Here is a 24121-nt window from a genome sequence, read left to right as displayed (position 1 = left end):
TTTATATTTATCGGGCGACCACTTCTCACCACCTAACAAATGTTATCGCACAGCGCAGGACGCGCCTACATGTAAAAGAAGTTTCTGGAATGTTATCAACGGTTCCATCCGCTGTCTGTGACCGAACCTTGTATAATCTGATCGCATGTGTTCGCGACGCAGAACTTTGTTGAAGGCACGCGGGTCCCTGCGATTACTCTGGAACATTCGACGGCGAATGTATACAAGCCGACGCGCTTGACCCACAGATCAGATTTTCGACGATCGCCGACTGTGTTCACCGCTATCATTGTGCTTTAAGTGTAGCCTGTCTTTGTGGGCACAGGTTCACCCAATGAAAGCTGGTTTTGTCTTTCACAGTATTGTTACTGTGTTCTTTAACGTCACTGCCACGTGACAATACCATGACAAACCTAGAGACATTTTCTGTTTATGTCACATCGTTATTTCGAACAGCACGAGATATTCTGAACGGATTAAAGTAATTTTATTCTGGCACTCAGATTTGGTGATATAATATCTTATGCTTGAATTCCAGCAGACATTAGGGAGGTTTAGAATAGTGATATAGAGCTAAGTGTGCCCACACGAGCGACCCCTTTCCGTTTGTGGTCGGCTCCTCCGGGAAGGCGCTTGTGATCGTCATATTCCTAGTCCTTCGCCTTTCAGTTTCTGCGCAGCAACTATTTATTCTCGATTGCTACCAAATTATCCAAATCAATACCATTTTCAGACTAGTCCACCAAATTACTGAAAAAGGTTGGCCTGCTTAGCCTCAAAAAACTGAGGAAAGGTAGCAAGATTAAACGTCATGCACGAGCTTCTTCACAACCAGGAAAATATAGACACTACTAGATGCATATCTATAACGTCAGCAAGGCCTACACGCATCGAACACTCTGAACCCGCCGTGGTTGCTTAGTGGATATGGTGTTGGGCTGCTAAACACGAGGTCACGGGGTCGAATCCAGGCCACGGCGGCAGCATTTCGATAGGGGCGAAACACCTGTGCACTTACATTTAGGTGCACGTTAACGAACCCCAGGTGGTACACATTTTCGAAGTCCCCCACTACGGCGTGCCTCATAATCAGATAGTTGTTTAGGCACGTAAAACGCCATATTTAAAAAAAAACACTTTTTGACACTCACTGAATACGCGCATGGTTCTAACTGTCTGAAATATTCATATTTTGCGACTGCAATGAGGGATTGGAATAAGCTTGACCTCTTAACTGCTTGCACATATTCGCTAAAACAGATAACAACGATACTCGAGGAACATTTACTTGCAAGTGAACTATTAAGTCACATAATTAGAATCTGCGAAGCTGTAACTTCCACTACATAATTCCTTATTTTGTTCTATTTATTTATTCCATTGCATTGTCATGTGTAGCCTATAGTAAATTCCGTATACCTTGTATTGTGCTTATCTAAACCTACTCATCTGATATTTTCATATATACTGCGATTGTCGTATTTTCGATTGTACATATAATAATGCATGACTGTCTAACCTGCGGTTTCTACAGTCATGTCTAGAATTCGCGCATCATTGTTCAAACCAGTATTATATGTATCCTTGTTAACATATCCTTAAGATTTATTCTCTGGATGTACTTGGTGCAACCCCTTTCTCGCTTTGACCTCCTGTGAGATTGACAGTTTTCTAAATAAATAAATAATTAAATTCCGGTAAAGTAGTTTCCGATAAATAAAATAATGAACCCTCACAGACTTTTACGTAAAACTTGTCTCGAGACAAGGAAAGTTCGTCGTCTGAACATAAAGTGGACGTTTTCTTTTTTCTTTTTTTGCATTTACTTGTTCCTACGCGGCATATACAGGCACCGCGAGGACGCTACTATTCGTCGCTGCCGGTATCTTCCTCGTGGGTTCGATCAAGCCGTCTCCACAGAGTACAAGCCGTAAAACACTGAAAGTTACATGCACAGACAAGTCCCGGAGCTGTACATATGGGATTCCCTCAGTGAAGTGCTGCGCCCTTCTCACTCGCCAAGTACCGGTCTTTATCGCAACCTTGCACTAAGCTGCAGAAAGGGGGCGTAGTTGGTCGTTCAGCGTCTCCTGCGCGCTTGGTGAAAACATTTTACTCTCTGAATAATTAAATCAGGATGAAAGGGAGGAGAGCATGAACGAAATAACTGAAACCCAAAGACTGGGGTCACTGACTGAGCAGCGAATGCAGTCAGCTCTGTGCGCATCAAAAGAAGCGCACAAATAAAAGTCTGTTGCCGAAGGCACGCGCTGCGGTTGCTCAATGGCCGTAGCGTTTTACACGATGTCGCGGGTTCAATCACTAGCAGCGGTGGCCACCATCCAACGGCCTGTGAACGCTCCTTTTAGCGCGTTTTAATTAAAGAGGTTGGGGTCGTCCAAGTTATGCTGCAGCTCTCCTCTAGGTCAACTCTCATAGTGAGTTGCTTCGGGTAATTAAACCCCGAAATTGGAGTTATACTTACACTTTCGGCGAAGAGGCTTTTGTTGTGTCATGCAGGAGCATAACAAGCTAAACATTCTGCACCACAGGTGACAACGCCAATTTAGCTGTCGAGCCCGAGCCGATATCCAGCCCTCTACATTGACGTGCATTGCGCTGTGAATACAAGAGTGATGTGCTACCACCATGAAATCCACCGGAATTGGAAACGGTGTAACGACGATACGTTACAGCTTCATCCACCTCAAAAAAAAGAGAGAGTGAGAGAGAGAGAGGAAAGATACATTTTCCTCGTTTCCTTACTTACTCGTTCTAAAGATGTTTTCCCGCTGTGATCATAGCTTCTATGTTAAAACAAGAAATATATATATATATATATATATATATATATTACACAGAGGTATACGGGAGATAAATTCAGTGTCATGCGCTTGATGAGTCCGGAAACTTGTTTGATCGTCCGGGATTAAGTATTAGTGCTGGTTCAAAATAACCAATGGCTTGTGTACTCACAGTATATATATAAATTATTCGTGCATGGTTTACCGGTTTCCCGTGCTTTACAAAAACAACTAATCGAAGAATTAAAGAGTGTTCAGGGGAGCAGCAATGAAAAAAAAAACGCAAATGGTTTTGATCATTTGCTCTGGCTGTACCAATTCAAAATAAACCCGTAGGAATTGCCACTAGAAATGCATTTCCGAGCTCAACCATTGAATGACCTAGATATACGTACAGGTAGCGCTAAATAACGCTAATCAAAAAATAAATAAATAATAATTTCATCAATCGCCACATGCCTCACTTTATATTGCGCTACCAATTTTTCACGGCTGTAATAACGGACCGATGGGTGAGTGTACTATGCTTTGGTTTATATCCGTATAGTCCATTTAAGTGGGCAGGCTTTCTGTTTCTCAAAGCCACAAAGGGCCCAGTGACACAGTACCTTTTAGAGCAACTTTTCATTACGAAGTATTCTTTTATGAACTTGCGAAACATCAAATTTCGACCCACTAGAGCTTGTATTAAGTAGATGAAAAAGAAGAACGCGTACATGGCACTCAGTATGACCCATATTTTTTTCTGTGCCGCTCGTAAGCACTGGTCAATCGCAATGTGAACTGTGCTAAACCAATGAGCCCAAATTTCCACTTTCTGAAGGTGAAAACTCCTTATTTAATAAATAACCTTGAGATGTGCAGAGAAACACGGCAGTGCACACGCACAAAATGGTCATATCCACATATTTGTAATAGACTGTTGTTGCAACACCGAGTGCTGAAACTGCGAAACATCGCGGCATTTGAAATCGCGTGCTTCGTATGTGCTTTTTGTGTTTTCTGATTGTAGCAAACAAATAAAGTGATATGCTAGCTCTCGTGTTTGTAGAAGTCTGTCAGCGAGCAGAGATTTGAGATACTTAATCATGCATGGTCCTTACCTTGGTAACGTAGCACAATTTTCGTTTTTGTCTTTGCTTGTGACTTTATTGTGAAAACGATAACTGTTGATGCACACAATCAGTGGAAAGTAAAAGGAGTATAAAACTTGTCTTTGCGTTTCACGCCGAATACTTCGCCACTGACCTCTTTTCTCTGGCTTTTCAGAACGTGCCAATATGAGTTCATAAACACGCTCCCAAGGTCTTTCCTTTCTTTTGCTCTGAGTAGCAGGCAGGCTTTAATTAAACGTGAAAGGAAATTGCCTGCCTTATATGAGGTGCCATATGTTCTTGGCAGCTGTTGGCTAGCTCTCCCGTGGTGTGACGTGAATTTCTGGCGTCCGAGCATGCTTATAATTACTCTGAGTAAATACGCAGTGACCTACTCATAGCCTTTGCCAGCAATGATGTCTTCTCAATGTTGCAACGTGTAAATTGCTTTTGGGCACGTCTTCAATCATTAATTAGTGCATTTACGCCTTGATAATCGAAATTGACCAAGAAGAGCAGCTTGTTTTTCAAGGAAGTTCACGGGGAAATATATTCTTTCCCACTTCCGATTTGCTTGGTTCCACGAGGTCATCGTGTCTCTACCACGCATTTGAGCGCCTAAAGTGACACGCAATATGGGCGATGTGATAGCGTCTCCTGTGCGAAAGTCAAATTGAGGTTTACGAAAGGGAGTTTTCGATAGAGGGTTAGAGTGTTTGATCTTTGCCGAAGACGCTCAAACACTCTGAATTTTTCATAGTTCAACACTCTTATTACTGCATCTTCTGCAAACTAAAAGTGCGCATGCCTTGAATAGAATTGGAAGGATCTGCGCTTATGAAAACAGTTGTCCCCTTCAAGATCTTATCTTCATGGAGATAACGAGTACTTTTGTGGACCGCAATTAGTGCAACAACTGAAATTATCAAAACAAAATTCAATTGCATCCTTATAAAGTTATGTGTCATTGAAAAATGGACCACGGCGATTAACACATGTATTAGGACTTTCTAGCAATGTATACCTAGCGCAGAACTATATTTTACTGCTTTCAAACATTGACGACTTTTATTCAGGTTCCTGAATAAACTTCCCTATTAATAAATTAGTCCAAAAACTTACAACGTACAACGTAGGGTTACCACACTCCTTGTTTCATTCCCATAGAAATTTCCTATATCTCTATTATAGTACCTAAATCCTTGTTTTACAAGTATAAGTGCTTCTATGTGCATTCGGGGGGTAAACATTGTTTGATGCATAACGTGCATCGAATAAAATATGAGAGAGCGTTAGGCATTACAAGTACGAAAATGTTACATACCTTGAATATAGGGTTGTCCAAATCATACGGCTTTGCTCTATTTTAGTCAGCGACGCAGTGCCCACATTAAAGCATTTGTCCTGGCTATTTCAGTCATGAAATGTAATTCACGCCTGTATGAACTAGCCCACAAGTTCTGTGGCGCGCTGTCAATGCCATGCGCTTCCAAAAATTTCGAAGCAGCAGGTTAAATTACTCTAAATGTCATCATTCACTTCCGTCCTGGTATGCCGCTGTGTGGGAGGATAATCCCCATATTGTTCAACCTCGTCCTGGTTGGACTTGCTGAGTGCTTACTGCGGATAGTTCATGTTTCAATATACGCCGACGACATATGCATCTGGGCCTCTGCGGTGGCTCGCCCTCAGGTGCACGCCAGGCTTCAGCGGGCGGTAACCATGACGGGGCCTTATATCCGAGACGGGGCCTCAGTGTGTCTACCGAGAAGTTCGCATTGGTTGGTTTTGCGCGCAAGCAAATGTCATTCTATGCTGTTGTAATCAACCGTCAACCTGTATCCTATGTGGCAACACATCAATTTCTGAATGCCATTGACAGCAACCTCCCGTCTGAAGACGTTATCTCTCAATGCTCAAGTCTTCAAACGTCTCTGCGGGACAACCTGGGGTGCACCACTTAATTCTATGCTGCTTTATAGTCTACCACCTTTGTCTAGTACATGCAAGGCCAACATTCGTGCTCAGGAAAGCATACAAGGTCAAGGCCTAGGCACATGTTTACGGCTCCGTCGGTGCACCTCCACACCAGCAACATTTGCAATCGCCAGAGACCATATGATTCAGAGCCACGTAGCTTTCGACTTTCTGAGCAGGCACATTCGCCATCTGTGAAGGTTTCTCGACCATCGCTTAGCTTCCCTACCAGCCGAGATACCTCAAGCGACCTTTTCAAGAGTGATAGCGCTTATCAAAAGTACACGCCCTCATCTTATACACCAGCGCCGAAGCCTTCATCTCTGCGGGGATGCCTGTGACAGCCTCAAGTGAACCTTGCTATACCCGGACTAACAAAGAAGGCCGACCATCCATCGCCGGCACTATATCAACTGACGCTTCTATGCTGCGCTATACATGAGCTGACCACGCACGCACACACGCACACACAAACGCACACACGCACGTACGCACACAAACACACAAACACACACACACACACACACACACACACACACACACACACACACACACACACACACACACACACACACACACACACACACACGCGCGCGCGCGCACGCACGCGCGCACACACGCACACACACGCCCGCACGCATACATTGTCCCAGCAAACATTAGCCAGAGTTTAAAGATATGCAAATGCCACGTAGCCGGACAGAACAAAGGTAATATTTGCCGTCGCTTGGAGATGCTCAAACAATTTTTTATTTCGATCTAATTCGATAATTAAATTTCATTAATTACTAACGCTTGTAATATTATACTTAAACGAAAAGTGCCAATAAGAAAATTGTAGCGATACATGAAAAATTTTCGATACAACTTTCTGTTGCTCAATACGTGCTATACACAAGTGTAAAAAGGGAGGGAAAAACATGTTCATACCGCCAAATTTTTGGCTCCTCTCATATGTATTTTTTCCATTGTGTGCAAAATTATGTATTGTATACATTAGCATTGCGCATATTCATTTGTGACCACTCGTTGCTTATAAAGATATCGTGTAATTGCTTCCGTTGATTGAAACTGTGTCAGCAGTTGTATTGTGACCGCTGGTATGCCATCGCCAAAGCGGCTCTGTCAAGCTGCCTTGAGGCAGCTTTCACTCCAGGCTCCTGCCATCATGTACACTTTGATAGTAAAATAAAATAATCAAATCTAATTCCATCCAATGTACGCGTCAAATAAACCCTATTCAGTCAGTATTATTCTGGAACCTTTGACTACGCCGCGTCTCGTGCTCTGTGTGCTGCCATGGAACTTTAAACTCCAGGGATATTTCTTTCAGCTCATCAGTCGTACGCCGAACAGACCGAAGAACTTTAAATGCGTTTTTGGGTTTAAGAACTTCTATTGACAAAGTATTCTGGGTCGTTTAAGTCTGATAACGGGGTTCTTATGTTGTATATTTGTGGTAATGCATCATATCGCCTTTCTTGCTCACTGTGTTTTTCTGTGAGAAGGAGAAATTAATTTGTTCATTTTTCGCCTTCTGTGTATCGCACTGTTAATCTACGTTCTAGCCTTGCCTTATACATCCGGTTACTGTTTTTTTTTGTTACGGCATTAGCCATGCTATTGTAAGGCTTTCGGGTCATTCAAATGCCTGGCTGCCTCGTTGGCATCTCAGTTGCTGCACATGGTCGAGTAATTACCGGAGGTCAGCGCCTTTGGCGCTTCTGGTTCGCGTTCGCCAACCTTCATGCTGATAGCAAAAAAGTAAAAAAAAGGCCATTGTCTGCGGTTAGCTCTTACGTAATGGGCTCTAAGCCAATTCTTGACTCACCATGTTTGTCTTGAAATACACTGCCTTGTACCTCCGGCGGTGAAATCCTCCCAGTCCCTCCTTGTTGCCAAGATTCATTTTATCGCATCGTGCTCGGCTTCAAATCTTTGTGTTGAATTTATCTCATTGAAGATCATGAGAAAGATTAACCGCATTTGCATAAATATGCAAGCAAGGCTACGTGACCGACGCACTCAACGTTGTGCAATTGATGAATTTTACTTCATCCATATTCCAACTGATCCACGTGCTCCCTCGGTTTAGCTTCCGGGAAGAACACGAAACGCACACGCATGTGTTGAAGGCGTGACGTTGTGCAGCCATGTCCCAATAAGAGTACCCATAAAATTTCCACTAGGAACGGCTTTACGTAAGTCCCATATATACGTCACATAACTTGCAAAGTCAACCAACCTAAGGGCTTTAACTTTTTTTAATTGTGCATGAAGCTTGGCGGGTGGCAAGCAGTAATTTGCTTTCTGATGACACAGCAAAGCACTTCCTAAATCACATTAAACCGTCGGCCACACAATTTACAGAAATTATTGGGCCCGTGGCCACGAAGAGGTGTGCAAAAGTGCGCAATAATAGCGTTCAAAATTCATTGAATTCAGTAATATTTTAGGCATATAAAGTTTAGTTCATAAGAGCATTCTTAACTGTGCCGTCGCTATGTATCCGATCGGATATTATTACAATGAGCAAAAATTATTTGCAGGGGTTTAGGAGCCAGAAACACGATATGATTATGATGCATGCCGTACTGGAAGGATCCGGATTAATTTCGACCGCCTGGAGTTCTCTACCATACACTCAATCACGGTACACGGATGTTTTTTTTTTAAACTTTGCTCCTATGGCATGCGGCCTCCACGGCCAGGATTAGATTCTGCGGTTTCTGGCTTAGTAGCGCAACGCCTAAGTCTCTGCGCCATCATGGTGGGTGGATCTGTTGCGTCATGACTTGAAAAAAAAAAAAACTGTAAAGACGTTTTAAGTGGTGCTCATTTTTTTAATATTTCCTCCATCCAAACATCAGCAGTACTGCACCGCAAGGATTTTGAATCCCTTCACACTCTGTAACTATAAACTTTGGATTATAGATAAATAATTTACAATGTTCGACACCAGGACTACCGTCGTCACGTCAGAATATGAAGTTTGGATCACTCCGAAACTTATTGGGACATTGCTTGAAGACTATGCCTATCTCTGTGTTTCACATTCAAAATCATCTTCGTGCTTAACTGCTTGTAATATTATTTTAATAGTATTTATTGAACTACAATATAAAAAAAGGTTTAGTTAGGTTCCATAGGTTTTTCAAAACATGGACCAGAAGCGCCCCGGGAACTACAGTCGAAGAAAGCCTGCATGCTTGACGCAAGCGTCCAGTCGCAGTTTTGTGTTCTAAAATTTGACATGTAGATGCATATCAAAAAATAATTTTCTTTATTAGACAAATTCTGCCTGCTATTATTTTGCAATTTTACAACTTCTCAAAATAACTTCAGCAATAAGTCGGCAAACGCAGTGCCTAAAAATTTGTAGATTTTCTGCACATGCACGTATTTATAGTCACTGTAGTATAGCATCTGTGCAAAATAAAATATTTCTGCACTTAGTAAGGAATGAACCAGTGTACGCAAAATGACCTCACAGTGAAAACACATTAAGTAAACGTTACCTAGAGAAAATAGCGGAGTTTTGTCACATCAGCTGCATGACTTGGAAAACCGGAGGTTTCGGTTGCAGAACAATTCGTGATGCTGATAGTCAGTAGTAAACCAGACTCCAGTAATTAACTCTCCAATTACTGTCTTCATCAAGAGGGCGGCAGAAAGTTAGGTGGGCGGATGAGATTATGAAGTTTGCAGGGACAACATGGCCACAATTAGCACATGATCGGGGTAGTTGGAGAAGTATGGCAGGGGCCTTTGCCTTGCAGTGGGCGTAACCAGGCTGATTATTATTATTATTATTATTATTATTATTATTATTATTATTATTATTATTATTATTATTATTATTATGATACTGTCTTCAGGGCACATGCACTAAGTGAGTAACTTATAAGGCGAGCAATAATGTACACTAATTTATTAAGCAGAAAGCGTGGCGAGCTCCACTTTCGAAATATATGCCCCTGAAATTTGTTGTTGTTTAACCTATCTTCAATTTATCCTGTATGTAAGAAGGCGAAAATAAAGTTTACCTGATTGATTGATTGATTGATTGATTGATTGATGGGTGGATGGATGGATGGATGGATCGATGAATCGATCGATCAATCAACTGTTACATGACGCAAAGCTTTGCTACTGAAGGGCCGCCTATTCCCAAATGTTAGCGAATTCAAACAAAAAAGTAAAGAAAGAAATCATGGCTCTGTCGTAATGAGAGTAGATGTAGGCATGAAATGGCTACCAACAAAGCAGACTGGTTGGAGATAATACTATCTACAATCTTACAATCGGTATAGTGCATGTTTGCAATGGCACACCCCACCACAGCACACTAGAGCACACGAACCTGTTTTGAACTGAACCTCATTGCAAGTGTCGTCTCGGCCAAACAGCCATCCGCGGCGCGCCGGACGTTACTGGCTGGGCCCTGCAGCGTGGCGCCATATCTGGAGCCCCGGAACACACGGACCGCTGGCGCTGAACAGACAACCCGGTCTCAGCACCAAAAGACGAAAATCAAGCATACGGTGCCCTGTATCTGCCTTCTGAATGCCGCCCCTATTGGAAATCACAAATAAAACTTCAGCGTACTGTAAGTTACAGCTTGAGTGATATTGTGATCAAACGCGAAGAAAAACTCGGAAGCAATATTTTTTTTGTAATTTGTTTGGAATGTAATTAACGTATCTAATGCGTCCTGTACGAAGAGCTGGAGGCCAGAGACCGCATTTTGTTAAGTTTTGACTGGTTGCCTGGATGGCCTCGCTCTGTTCTTGCAACTTGCCCGGATGGTCCCAGTTTGAGTGCCCGTATAGCGGCTGAAAAGCAATTACGTAGGCGGAATGCACTGACGTTCCATTTACCACTTATTAGCACCGCATTTATTTTTTACCTGCTAATCAACTGGACCAATTTGCCCGATTCACCTGGGGGGCAGGTTTTTCAACACGACAGCCAGTCAACGCGCTCATTGCCACCGGTCATCGAACAATATGCCAGCATCAGTATCATGACTGTCGTCGTTCTGCATGGTTCGCTCATTGTTATGGCGCCAACTGCACAAAAGAAAGAAAGAAAGAAAGAAAGAAAGAAAGAAAGAAAGAAAGAAAGAAAGAAAGAAAGAAAGAAAGAAAGAAAGAAAGAAAGAAAGAAAGAAAGAAAGAAAGAAAGAAAGAAAGAAAGAAAGAAAGAAAGAAAGAAAGAAAGAAAGAAAGAAAGAAAGCCATGTGCCGGTAATTTTCTGCAACGCAACGGCGATAGTATTTGTAATGTATCCTGTTCTGGAGGACTGCACGCTGCCTATGGTCAAGTGCTGTCTTGGGGCCGCCTGCGCTTTCTGTCATTGGACTTGTACGCTAGGGGAAACAAACTTGAAAATTTGACGCATGCAACCACTACGTATAAGTAATTAAAGCAACTACCTGCTACAGTAAATCTCCGCATTCAAAGTGACGATGTTCTCTAAGGGTACCGCATACCCTCCTATAAGCCCCTCCATGTCATTAAGACGCCGATAGCAAGGAGGCGGCTCAAGTGTAGAAAAAAAAAAACACGGGGCTGACGAATCATCCAGGTCTTTGAATGCTTTGTAGACCTCAATTTCAGAAAAGAACCGTTTTCCTATCATAACTCCTGTTCTACTTTGCTCTTGTGGGATTTCAAGGCTGTTATCTGTTGCGGAAAATGACAGTCTTTTTCTATATTTTTTCCGAGTAACTCCGTCAGAAATGTGCTCTGTGCTTTACATTTTAAATATTTCCTTATTGGAAATATTTAAAACCTTGGCCTCAAAAGAGCGTGTACCGGCTTCGTACAAGATGATTTGCGTATAAGTGGAATGTCTTGTGTTGGTCCGACGTTCCCCGTAGTGCATTTTTTATCATGGGAGATGTATATCGTCGAAGTTGGCAATCAAAACTGATCGATTAATATTGTTACGGTGGAAAAGAGGACAAAGTCGTCGACGGTAAAGACGACGAAGTGGCAACAGCCTCTCGGGGATCTGTGCTGCTGTATATATATATGCATCGTGTAAATACATCGTGTAAATACTTTATACCCGTGACAATATGTCAAATGAGCTAAACGTGCTTGAATTTAAAGCTTTTGTGCAGCACTTTGTGGTGAGGTGGACGCCTTGGAGAAAATGAAACGTTCCAAAGCCGATAACATTTTCTTCCCGTGCAGAGGACAAAAAAAAAAAAGGGAGAGGGTGGGGGAATAGGACAGCTCACTTTAGCAATTCATTCTGCTGTAAACTCATGTATTACAATGGAAGCATTTTCCCCCACTAATGGCCACAATCTTGCTTTTGAATAATGTACAATTTTAACGTAAGAATCTGAACGAAAATTCTCAACATACAATAGAAATGATCTTTATAAGTTATTTAACGTCATCGTCGTCGTCGTCGTCGTCGTCGTCATCATCATCATCATCATCATCATCATCATCATCATCATTTATTGTCCCTTAAGGACCCTTTCAAGGTATTACCTAAGGGCGGAGGCAAAAGCATTAATAAACACTATGGTTATCTTATTTGTACAACGGTAAACAAAACTTAGTATACGTGCCAGTAGATGATGGTATGGTATGATGAACTTTATTAATGTCCTGAAGATCAACCCTTAGGTTGACGCAGGCGGCTCCCACGTCGGGACAGTAAGGTTTAACCTTACCGCCGTATCATGGGCCTTCTGGACGGCCTGTACTTGATCGGAAAGAACTCCACTGTGTAGGACTCGCTGCCACCAGTCTCTCTCCTTGTCACAGTCTGTGAAAGTCACAGGACACTGCCAAAGCATGTGATCCAGAGTAATGATGCCATTACACTTCTCGCAATTGATTGGTATCTCTCTTTCAGGATATATCTTGTTAATAAAGTTTGGACTTGGATAAGTTCTTGTTTGCAGCAATCTCAGAGTCACCGCTTGAGCTCTATTGAGCTTAGCGTGTGGCACTGGGAATTCCCTTCTGTTCATGTAGTAATGCCTTGTGATTTCATTATATGTAAGTAATTGGTCCCTGTTCTCCACCTGTATAGTATTAAGGTCCTGGTCGCGTAGTGCACGGATAGTAAGCCCTCGTGCAGCTGCGTTAGCCATCTCGTTTAAATTCTTCCGAGATGGATCGACAGACCCCATGTGCGCAGGAAACCAGCGGATTTCGATCTCTTGGCTGTCCAACTCACCGATCAGCTGGGCAGCCCTTTTGGTTACAAGGCCATTGGTAAAGTGTCTAATAGCCATCTTAGAATCGCTGTAAATCTTCGTCCACTTATTATTCCTTAAAGCCAATGCTATCGCTACTTGTTCCGCGACTGTCGTGTCTTTAGTCATGATTGTAATAGCATCCCGAGTGAGACCATCTGCATCTACTACTACTGCCGTAAAGGCTTTCTTTCCTCTGACCCACGCAGCATCTACAAATGCCGCATGTTCTCTGTCGTGTTCTATCTCTTGCAGGAGAGCTTTGGCCCTTGCCTTTCGTCTTTCCAGGTTGTGCACTGGGTGCATATTTCTGGGGAAAGGAGTCGTCTTGATTATCTCTCTTATGCTATCTTTTAGTTCTACTGTGCCTTCACCTGAAATTTTGGATTCGGTTGGGCACCATCCTACCTCTTCTAGTATTGTTCTACCTGGCCTTGTTCCAGAGAGCCTCTCTCTGTGGGCAATTTGCTGAGCTTCAATTATCTCGTCTATTGTGTTGTGGAGCCCCAGTTTCATTAATTTGTTATCCGGGGTGTTAATCGGTAGCCACACTGTTGTTTTGACAACAGTGTGGCTTGCTTTGCTTCCAGGAATAACCCTAAGACTCTTATGGATTCTACTTGCTTAATAGATTTGCCTGCCTTCGTGGTTAGTACTAACCGGGGTTCTTCTTCGGGAACGTATCCCCTCGGTTTTCTACCCCTTCTTCTGTTCTTGAGTACAAGGAGTTCAGACTTACTAGCAGAGCATTTGAGTCCCATGTCTTCTAAAATAGACTCTACCTCATAAATGCTCTTCTGAAGTCTGCTTTCCGCATGTCCCATACTTCCTTCAGCGGTCCATATCGTCACATCGTCTGCATAAATGGTAAAGTGAATGCCCTCTATCCTTTTTAGTCCCTTTGCCACTTTTGACATGGCCAGGTTGAAAAGCATAGGTGACAAGACCGACCCTTGTGGCGTCCCTCTGTCACCGAGATCCATCTTCTTTGATATAATATCCCCGAATCTAAGATGAGCTGAACGATTGCCAAGAAAGGCTTTAATCACTTCATAGAGTTTTCTCCCCAATCCCAGTTCGGAAATCACTTCAAGTATTGCTCTATGCTTAATTCTGTCAAAAGCTTTTTCGACATCCAACCCCAAGAGAGCTCGAGTGTTTGTTGGTTTAGCCAATAGCAGTTGATGTTTGATTAACAACATGGCATCTTGTGTGGACAAGCCTGATCTGAAACCAATCAGATTGTACGGTAGGATGTCATTGTCCTCCACATATTTCGTTAGCCTGTTCAATATGACATGCTCCATTGTCTTCCCTAGACATGATGTTAAAGAAATTGGCCTCAGATTATCCAAGTTGAGTTGCTTGCCCGGCTTTGGTATTAAGATAGTACTGGCCGTCTTCCATTCTTCTGGATATACCCCATCTTTCCATAGGTCATTAATGTATGTGGTCAGATATTTTATTGATTCGTCGTCCAAATTCTTAAGCAATCTGTTAGAGATTCCATCCGGGCCAGCTGCTGACCTACTATTCAGATCATACAGTGCCGTGCGTACCTCACTTTCGGTGAATTCCTGATCCATATATTTGCATTCTAACCCTAAGTAATCGGGATAACTCACATCCTGATCTTTCCTGAGAGGCAAGTATTTAGTAGCCAGTCGCTCCATTATGCTCTCTGCGCTTGCAGTCTGACTTTCCTGGTGTACCAGTTTCGCCACTGCCGTGCGTCTATTAGATTTAGTGCCTTTTTCGTTGAGCAGATGCCTGAGCAGACTCCAATTGCCTCCACGTTTTATCCTTCCGTCTACACAATTACAAACCTCATCCCATTTTTGTTTCTGCAAGTATCGTGCGTGTTCCTCTATATTCTTATTGAGCTGAGCAATTCGCTTCCTAAGTCTCCTGTTTAAGCGTTGTGATTTCCATCTTTGTAAAATCGATTGCTTGGCTTCGATCAAATGCGCCAATCTACTATCAATTTGTTCGACCTCTTCCTCTGTCTCTATAGCCTTAGTTGCTGCATTCAAGTCGTCCCTAAGCTGAGCTACCCACTCTTGTAGTCTGATGCGCCCCTTTCTATCTGTGTCTGCTCTGTCTTTTCTGATTTTTCTAAAGTGATCCCAGTCTATGTAAGTGAAATGCTTTACATCCACCCCCGTCGTTTCTACCATTATGTGTAGTATGTAATGGTCGCTTCCTAGGTCCGTGCCAGAGTTTATCCAGTCTGCCCTGGGTAAGTTATAAGTAAAGGATAAGTCCGGGGTAGTGTCCCTACACGTGGAACTGCCACACCTGGTAGGAAAGGCTGGGTCCGTGATAAGAGAAAGGCCTAAATCTGTGGCGAGATGCCAGATTCCATCCCCTTTCTTACTACTCCAGCGGTAACCCCAAGATTGGTGTGGGGCGTTGAAATCCCCTCCTATTATGAGTGGCGCAGTTCTGGCTACCCTCATGGTCTTATTAAAGATGGCTCTGAAGCTCTGTCTCATCTCTCTGGGACTGCTATATATGTTGAGGCAGAACAAGCTTTGCGCTTTACCTCTGTGCCGTTTTAGGACCAATTCTATAAATATGTATTCAATTTTACTCGCCCCTAATTTTAGATCGTGCTCTATGTAAGGAATTTTCTTGTGAATTAGGGTGGCAATTCCTCTGCCTGGTTCTTTGCCTTTGCAGACCGAGTTGAAGCCGGACAGCCCGATCTCCTCCGCTAGAGTTTCCTGCAACATTATTAATTTTGGCCTATTTTCAACCGTTTTGATTATTTGTGCTAGTGACGCTCTTTTTTGCTGAAATCCTCTGCAGTTCCACTGCCACACACTAAGTCTATTTCTGTTATCCATTATTATTGTCGTTGCCTCCTGACTTGCTACCCCCTGTCACTGTTCGCTTGACTGTACCACCTGCCGCTCCTGGGGGTGTTCTTGCGCTTTCGGCTTCCAAGGGCATATATTCTTCATCTTCTCCTTGGGCCTCTAGCTTTTTCAACCTTTTCTCGGCTATTAACTTCCACTTCCATGTTTTATCCACCTTAAGGTTAACGCTGTCTACCGTGTCCTTTAGGTCCCTAATCGCATTCCTAATCTCCTCCAGAACCGAGCACATCGATTCTGCCTCCGGAACTACAGCTCTCTTTTTGGGCGCCGGTGTGTCTTCTTCCTGGCTGTTCCTTATACACACCGGCTTAGCTATTGCCACACTGTCGCTTTCTGTCCTCAACCCTTTTTTCATTTCCTGAATCTGCTGCTTAAGTTCTTCATTTGCTTTCTTTAGTGATATAACCTCTCTGATCAGCTGTTCTACTCTGGCATCATTACTCTGTTCCTGCGAGGCTAGCGCACCTGTGACTTTCACAGTACCCTTGACTTTCTCGGCCCAGGTCGCTCCTGGCTCCTTTTTCTTGTTTATCTTCAGCTCCTGCTCCTCGAAGCGCACCTGCGCCTCCCGAGACCTGGAACGGTTTCTTCCCCTCGATGTTGAGCGCTGTCTTGATCTTGATGTGCTTCTCGAGCGTGAGCGCCTTCCGGCGCCTGGAGGGGTTTCCTTTGTAGGTTGGGCCGATTCCATCTCTGTCTCCACTTTGGAGCGTTGTCTTCTTCTTACTCTTACTACATATGGTATTTGGTACCGCTGCTTGCACGCCCTGTCACCTGTGGGGTGATCTTCACCGCAGAACTTGCATTTGGGAGAGCAGATATGAGCCTCCCCTGGGTCTTGCATACCACATCCCCTGCACTGCACAACATCAGGTGTTGGACAAACGTCTGATCTGTGTCCGATTCTTCCACATGCGTAACATACGTCAAATTGCTTCCTGTACAGATAGCACCTCACGAGGGTTGACCCATATTTGATGAAGTTGGGCACCCTGAATCCGTCGAAAAGGACAATAACCGATCCCGTAGCTTTGATACGTTGTGCAGCCAACGCTGTTGGGTTGTATTCATGCACAATCTTTTTCGTGATCACACTCTGACTGTCATTGAGGTTCACTCTTCTAATAACCCCCTTGCACGTAGAGTGGGGGGCTGTTTCATAAGCGCTCACTTCATATTCTGCCTCCATGATCGTAATGGACTTGATTCTCACATACCTTTCAGCATGAGAGGAGTCCGGTGTACTAACCACCACAATATTCTGTGTGAAGTTGGGGCAGACGATGTCTTCCCTCGCTTGATCTGCTGTAAGTCCGGCTGCCTCGACGATCGCTTCTCCAATAGCTGTGCTGACCTTGTTCAGGTTGAGGCCTCCCCGAGGCCTAACGATGATTTTCCTGTGCTCCTCCGGCAGTTGCGGCATTCTTGACGCCTTCACAATCCGGCGCTTGAGCTTGTCGGCCCCGGCAGCACCTTTGTTGGCGATCTCCTTTCCTTGTGATTCTCGGAACGAATTGGCGGCTCCACCAGCTGCCCAGGTCTTTTTCGCAGATCGCGATCTTCGGTTGGTGACCACCTGCCAACCCATTCTTTCCTCGCCGTCTTCTGTCTCCGAGGAGGGTTCGTCGTCCATGCGCATATCGAACATGCCGGCTTGGCGGGCTCGCGAGACCTACGTGGCGTTAGGCCCAGCGTGGCGCCCACGCGCGATGCACAGAAAAGAGGCTGTAGAAGTCCAAAAAATGCTGGCCCGCCTTGTCCAAAGGTATCCACCGATTCGGGTTAGCCTCACGAATCCGATGATAAGCTTCAATGCGTGGTCCTGCCAAAAGTGCCTGCAGAATCATTCAGAAAGACGGAGCCGATGCGGGGCACATCCGCTTTCTTCTGCAAGAAAAATTAAAAACAAAACAAGTAAGGTACAAACCGGCAGTAGAAATGGCAGCACAACCGACAGTATAACAGAGCCGTAAGAAAGTTAGACATTAGAGTAACGGCGTAGTAGTGGTAGGTTAAAGGTTTAAAAAACATGACAATAGGTGCCTAAATTTATCTGGATCACTTTCATTTCCTATACTGTTGGGTAACGCGTTCCACAATACAATAGCACTGGGCAAGAAAGAATTGTTGAAGGGATTAAAGGAACCATGAAGACGTTGTAGACTCAGGTTGTTAAAGAGACGCTGAGAAGAGCAGTTGGGTGGAAGTAGAAGAGTGTTCGTGAGATGGTGGGAAATTATAATAGAATTTGTAGAAAAGGGAAAGTTGTGAAATCTTCCTACGAAGTGTTAGACTAGGGATGCTGAAGGATGATTTAATGCCGCCTATACTTGTATGCCAGTCATAGTTTGAAGCGATAAAACGTGCTGCTCGATTCTGCACTGCTTCGAACGAGTTAATAAGGTAAATCTGGTTAGGGTTCCGAATTGGTGAGGCATACTCAAGTTTTGTCCGAATGAACGTTTGAAAGGCGAGCTCGCGTATGGGAACAGATCCAGACAGAAAAATCGATCTTTTGAGTAGGCCAAGTGACTTAGAACAGTCGTTTGTAAGTTGAGTTATGTCTGCAGACCGCGTAAGCTGATTAGTGATAGTAACGCCTAGATAACGGTAAGAGTCAACTTGAGTGAGGGCTGTGGAATTAGGAGAGTACTGGTGGTTGATGATTTCCCGCTTGCGAGTCACACACATGTACTTGCACTTGGAAACGTTGAGGAACGTGAGCCAAAGAGAGCATCAATTTGCTATTTTGCTTAGATCTGAGATTCCTGGAGTATTAGTTGGTCATTACGGGAGGATATGCGCCGGTACAGGACGTAGTCATCAACGAATAAGCGGATTGGCGAAAGAATGCTGTTAGGGAGGTCATTTAAAAAAAATCAGAAACAAAAGAGGCCCGAGCACAGAGCCCTGTGGTACACCTGACAAGACTGGACTACTTGACGACTTGAGGTTATTGATGACAGTGTGTTGTGAGCGGTTTGTGAGAAAACATTCAATCCAGGACAATACCAGTAGATCAAGATTAAGGCAAGCAAGTTTTACGGTAAATCGTAGATGTGCGACATGATCAAACGCTTTTGCAAAGTCAAGATAAATAACATCGGTTTGAAAACGGGAGTCAAGTTGGAGGTGAAGGTCTGCGGTGAATTCGAACAGTTGTGTTTCACATAAGTGGCCTCGTCTAAATCCATGTTGATTGGGAAAAAAAAAGAGTTCTTGTCTAAATGAGATGCACTGCTTGAGTACAATATATGCTCTAGAATTTTACAAGGTATGCAGGTTAAGGAAATCGGGCGGTAATTACATGGACTGGAACGACTGCCGGATTTAGAGAAAGAAAAGAGAAAGAAAAATGTTGTTTAGATGTGATTTTGTCTTCATTGTGATTTACGTAAATTCGGTTCTTTGTGGCACAGTAATACTTCTTGTGGAAGTTGAAATCCGTGGGCAGACTTAAGCACCCTTAGCCCGGCTACGTATATGGAGGCCAGAATTTATTAGTTAAAATATACAGGTTTAGTTTACCTTATGGTTGGAGATTTTCGAGCGCATGTTTAAACTGTTTTCTCGAGGGGATCCAACGTATTACTATTTTAATATATTTGATTCAGACAACCTTCCTAAATGATACCTACTTTAGTTGATTTTTGTGTGCGTGCTTTACCATGGGGCGATTTCTTCATAGTCAGCGTAACTATAATCGAGAACTTGTGAAAAAACAGGCATATTTTCTTTTTTTTTTGTCATTCACTAGAACAACTACCTAGTATCTGCATGCCCGATGTGTCGCCAGCGTGACATTTGACGTGACCTTGAAATGTCATGTTCTCTTGCCTCATTATTTAAACATAATCTTTGTGTATATGAATGCCTAGCCCACGTGTAATGATTAAATGGTTGTGTTAAAGAATTCTTGCTTTTCAGGCTCGATGGCCGTTTTTAAGGTTCTAACAGGAGATCATCCAACTCAGAGGCCAAAGCTTCTTCTGAAACAAGGTAAACAATAAATGTGTTGTGTTTAGGACTGTTCGTCACTTCTGCTAATGCGCAGTGATGCGCATTAAACCTTGAAACCTTAAAAGAATATGAATCGTCTTAACACCTCGTTTCAGGGGTGCGACGTCAGCCGGGAGCCTCCTGTGGCTTACAGCTGCGGTGCCACTGGGCATATTTTTCGTTTTTGTCACCAGCGTAGAGAAACGCCAAACGTGGTATGAAACGACAACGATGTCATCTTTGCCATATAGAGTCGAAACTAGCAGCCATCCGTGGTTTGAAGGACCACTTGCGATGACCGTCCCCGACGACCACCCCCGACGACCACCTCCGACAGCGTTTCGCAGTGATTCAATAACTGCAGTGATTCTCCTGTTTCCGACCGCAGCTTGACTCCTCCGCCATCTTCATGCAAGCGTCGCTCTCGCTCGCCGGGGCGACGATCATTATCACAGCCCCGGCCGCCGGGAAACTAGCCGGCGCGAACAATGGGGGTCAGGTTGCCGGAAACGATGCAACACAGGTGCCTCTGCTGGTTACAACGCTGCGAAACAAAGTTGAAGTGCCAATTGACGGTGTGTCGACAATGGCCTTGGTGGACACTGGGGCTATGGTATCTGTTACGAGCCTTTCATTCAAGAACCACCTTAGCCGTAAAGTAATGTTTTCTTTAGATGGTCATACTAGATTTGTTGGTGCAAGCGGCGAGATGCTTCCTCTTTTTGGTGTTTGTGCTGCGAATGTTTTACTGACTGAGAAGTGTTTCCTAATTGAATTCGCCGTTTATTTTAATTGTGCGCGCATGATGTTATTCTAGGAATTGACTTTTTGGAAACATACAGGGCGAATGTTGATTGCAGTACCGGTGAGCTTCTGTCAGCACTGCCTTTGTCTCAGAAATGTTTGATTAACGACCACGTCGACAAAATACATTTGTGGTTGCTGATGAGGTGACGCAGCCCTCATGGTCGCTAGCATGTTTCCTGCCATCTCATCTGTTGATACCAGCGGTTCGTTTGGCGTCATGGTTCAGCCACTCACCGATATCTGTGCTACGAAGGACACTTTGGTGCCTAGTGGCGTTGTGTACGCGATAAATGGAACCTTGTCGTTGTGGGCCCTAAATACACTCACATTTACCGCGCCAGTAGTACTTCCGAAACACATGAAGCTCGCAGTCTTCGGCGATGACGAGTGCAGTGCCGTTGCGGTCGCTGGCGATGATGGCACGATGAGCTCTACGACTTGAAGAATATGAATTTGCGGTAATTTACAAGGATTGGCCGCCGTCATGCTGCCGCCGATTGCCTTTCTCGCCTACCGTTTGCAAAGACACACTCCGATGAAGAGAGCTTTTATGACTGCCTAGCTGTTATTGGTCCTGAATTTCCCGATGTTACCGTTTTCCAGCAACAGCATTACGACGTAAGCTTGAAACCTCTTTTTCTCGCGGCCCACAATCCCAAAGCCAGTAGTCGATTTTCTACAGGGGACGATTTGATGTATAATACCAACTACTCAATGCTAGAAAACTCTATTCTTCCTTGCTGTGCAAGATGGTTCTCTAAGTGGCGTGCTACGTGTCATGCATGATGACCCGACATACGGTCATCTGTGATTCTCCCGCGCGCGGCAGCGTGCCCAGGAGCACTTTTACCTGCCATAGGTTCGTCACAGAACAAAGGAATACGTGGTCAGATGAGATCAATGTCAATGCCACAAGCGACTTTCAAATAGGCCATAAGGCTTTCTCCACCCACTGCTTTCTATGCACACACCCTTTAAACAAATTGGTATCGAACTCCTGGGACCCTTTCCACGGCCATCGAACAACAATCGATAGGTATTCGTCTGTGTTTGCCATCTTATGGGCACGAAGAAACAGCAGCAATACCCTCATCCACTGCTTCTTGCGTCGCAGCTTTCTTGTTGACTCTTTGTTATTATACGCCATGGCCTACCTCGCGTAATCATAAGTGACCACGGTAGGCAGTTCGTCACCGATGCCGTAGAAGAGCTGCTTCGTTTGTGCGGCGTGCTTTTCCGACGCTCAATGACGTATCGTGCACGCTGACGTCATTGAACGCTGACGAACATGCCGGCTATGTACGGGTCCTCTGTCCAAAAGAGCTGGGATGGCGGCTTTACCATTTATCACGCATGTGTACAACACAGCGAAGCATGAAGCAACTGATTGCAGCCGCCGCCTTATGCCCGATCGCCGCGGATCTCCCTTGACACCATCCTGTCGTTTTCGCTATATACCGAAGATTCATTCGCCAAGCCAATCTGCCTTGCCGAAGAAGCCATGATGGACGGTGCATTTTCTCACGGTGGCATGGCAAAACAGCTCAAAGCAGTGGTACGACAGCCCTAATCAAACAGTTTCCTTTTAAAAAACGCGATTTAGAGTGGGTTTGGACCCCACAGTGCAGGCGCGGCTTGTGCCCCAAGTTTCTGTCGTGCTATGTTGGCCCGTTCACCGTTTTATACCGTTTGAGTAGCCTAATTTACGCGGTCGCACGCCTCTTGTCTACAAGTGCAAGACCTAGCAACAACTTGCGCATATTGCGAGTCTTAAGCGCTATTATCCCGTCACTGAGCAGTTACTCTCCCAGCGGGCTTCGTCTGCGATACGGGAATTGTAACGCGGCGGGTAGAAGATGTTGAAGCGAGTGGCAGCATTTCAACGGATATCTTCCAGATCTCTTCCAGACTTCCAAGTTATCTTCCAGATTATATCTGCCAGACTTCATCTGCAGATATACAAACTCATCCGTAACAGTTCATATAGCTTGATAGATACTTATTTATACTTACTGTACAGGAGGTTAAATGCACGCGAAGCGTCTCTTTGGCAGCGATTCGATAGATCTGGCCAAAACAACACCCGTCTACTAGTGTGAACACTATGAAGCAAGAGGTTATGCAAATGCCCAGCTTTTGAAAAACACGTATTCAAGACTATAAAGAAGAATGAGCCACTCCTTCAAGAATGCATTTTACTCAAATGGCTGTCCCTATAAATGATGTTTAGGATGGATGCGAGTTTAGACCAGACCGGTACTTATCCGGTACTTATGCAGACCGGTGATGTATTTATCCTTGTGAATCTTCAAGTGAAACGTTTCCTTTTAAAATAACGCCCTGGAAATGTAAGCAGTTTGTTACATGGAAGCTTTCGAGCGTGTTCCATAGTGCCTGATACAGGGAAGGTTGCTAGTTTGCGTAAGTGGGGATTGCATCATTGCTTCAGCACGTCTGTCATTATGAGTGTCATTTGTTTATCAGGTGATGCTTCCTGTTAATGTAATATTCCGCGCTGTAGTAAACGCCATAAAATCGAAAAAAACAGGTGCGACAGCGCAGTTGTGAGCGTGCCCGATTCTCAAATTCATATCGCTGAAGTGACGTGTATTCGAGTTTTCATAAGGGTGGCTGTCGACTAAGTTCACATTACTTTGCTCTATGGCGATTGGGAGGACGAAGAGAACTGCCAAAGACAAAAAAGAAAGACACCGAATATTAGGATAACACTTGTCATCAGCGTAACGAAATTGGTGGATGGACGGACATGGTGAATCCATTATTGTCGCAGTAAAATATTCCGTATGGACAGCCTTTGCGCACAGTAACACCATTGCTAGCTACTTTTAACTTGTGATGACCTTTGTTGTATTTCTTCTGCCAGATATATTACTCTTTAGTAAACAAGAATTTGTCTAAGTAATCTTTATTCGTTTTCACCTATGTGTAATCGCTCAAGTTTCAAAGTCGACATGATTAAGCGGCCGTCTACTACTCCTAAAACATTTGCTAATGCACTTCTCGCGGCGTGTGCTCACAAGTCTATATTATAATAGAATGCACGTTCCCGAAACTAATTCTTGCAAAGTATCAAATCAAGCTACCGAGTTTAACATCTCAGCACAGCTAATGGGCCATGAGGGACGCCGGCATTGGGGGCTTCAAAATAATTTCTGCCACTGGGGCTTCCTTAAGGTGCACCTAAATCTAAATACATGAGGGTCCTTCCATTCCGTAATTTGGCATTAAAATCAATGCTGCCGCAAATTTTATTTTGTGTTTTTTGAAAGTTCATCTATATTGCGCCGGTGCTCCAATAATATGGCGCC

At 44.0% G+C, this 24121-nt stretch overlaps 1 long non-coding RNA gene across 2 annotated transcripts in view; it reads left to right on the top strand.

Moving 5' to 3' along the window:
- LOC135905799 (uncharacterized) overlaps window positions 1–24121 on the top strand; it is a 138176-nt gene that overhangs the window by 71569 nt on the left and 42486 nt on the right. Inside the window, exons 4-5 of one of the 2 annotated variants that reach the window (XR_011514508.1) lie at window positions 19914–19985; window positions 20102–22807. This is a non-coding gene — a long non-coding RNA (uncharacterized lncRNA). Of the gene's footprint in view, window positions 1–19913; window positions 19986–20101; window positions 22808–24121 lie in introns of those variants that run through there. The other variant, XR_011514509.1, reaches the window with a different exon arrangement.

This window comes from Dermacentor albipictus, chromosome 5 (genome assembly GCF_038994185.2).
Source record: "Dermacentor albipictus isolate Rhodes 1998 colony chromosome 5, USDA_Dalb.pri_finalv2, whole genome shotgun sequence".
NCBI lineage: Eukaryota > Metazoa > Arthropoda > Arachnida > Ixodida > Ixodidae > Dermacentor > Dermacentor albipictus.
The sequence above is the reverse complement of the archived record's forward strand: the minus strand, read 5'-3'. Positions and strand labels throughout refer to the sequence as shown.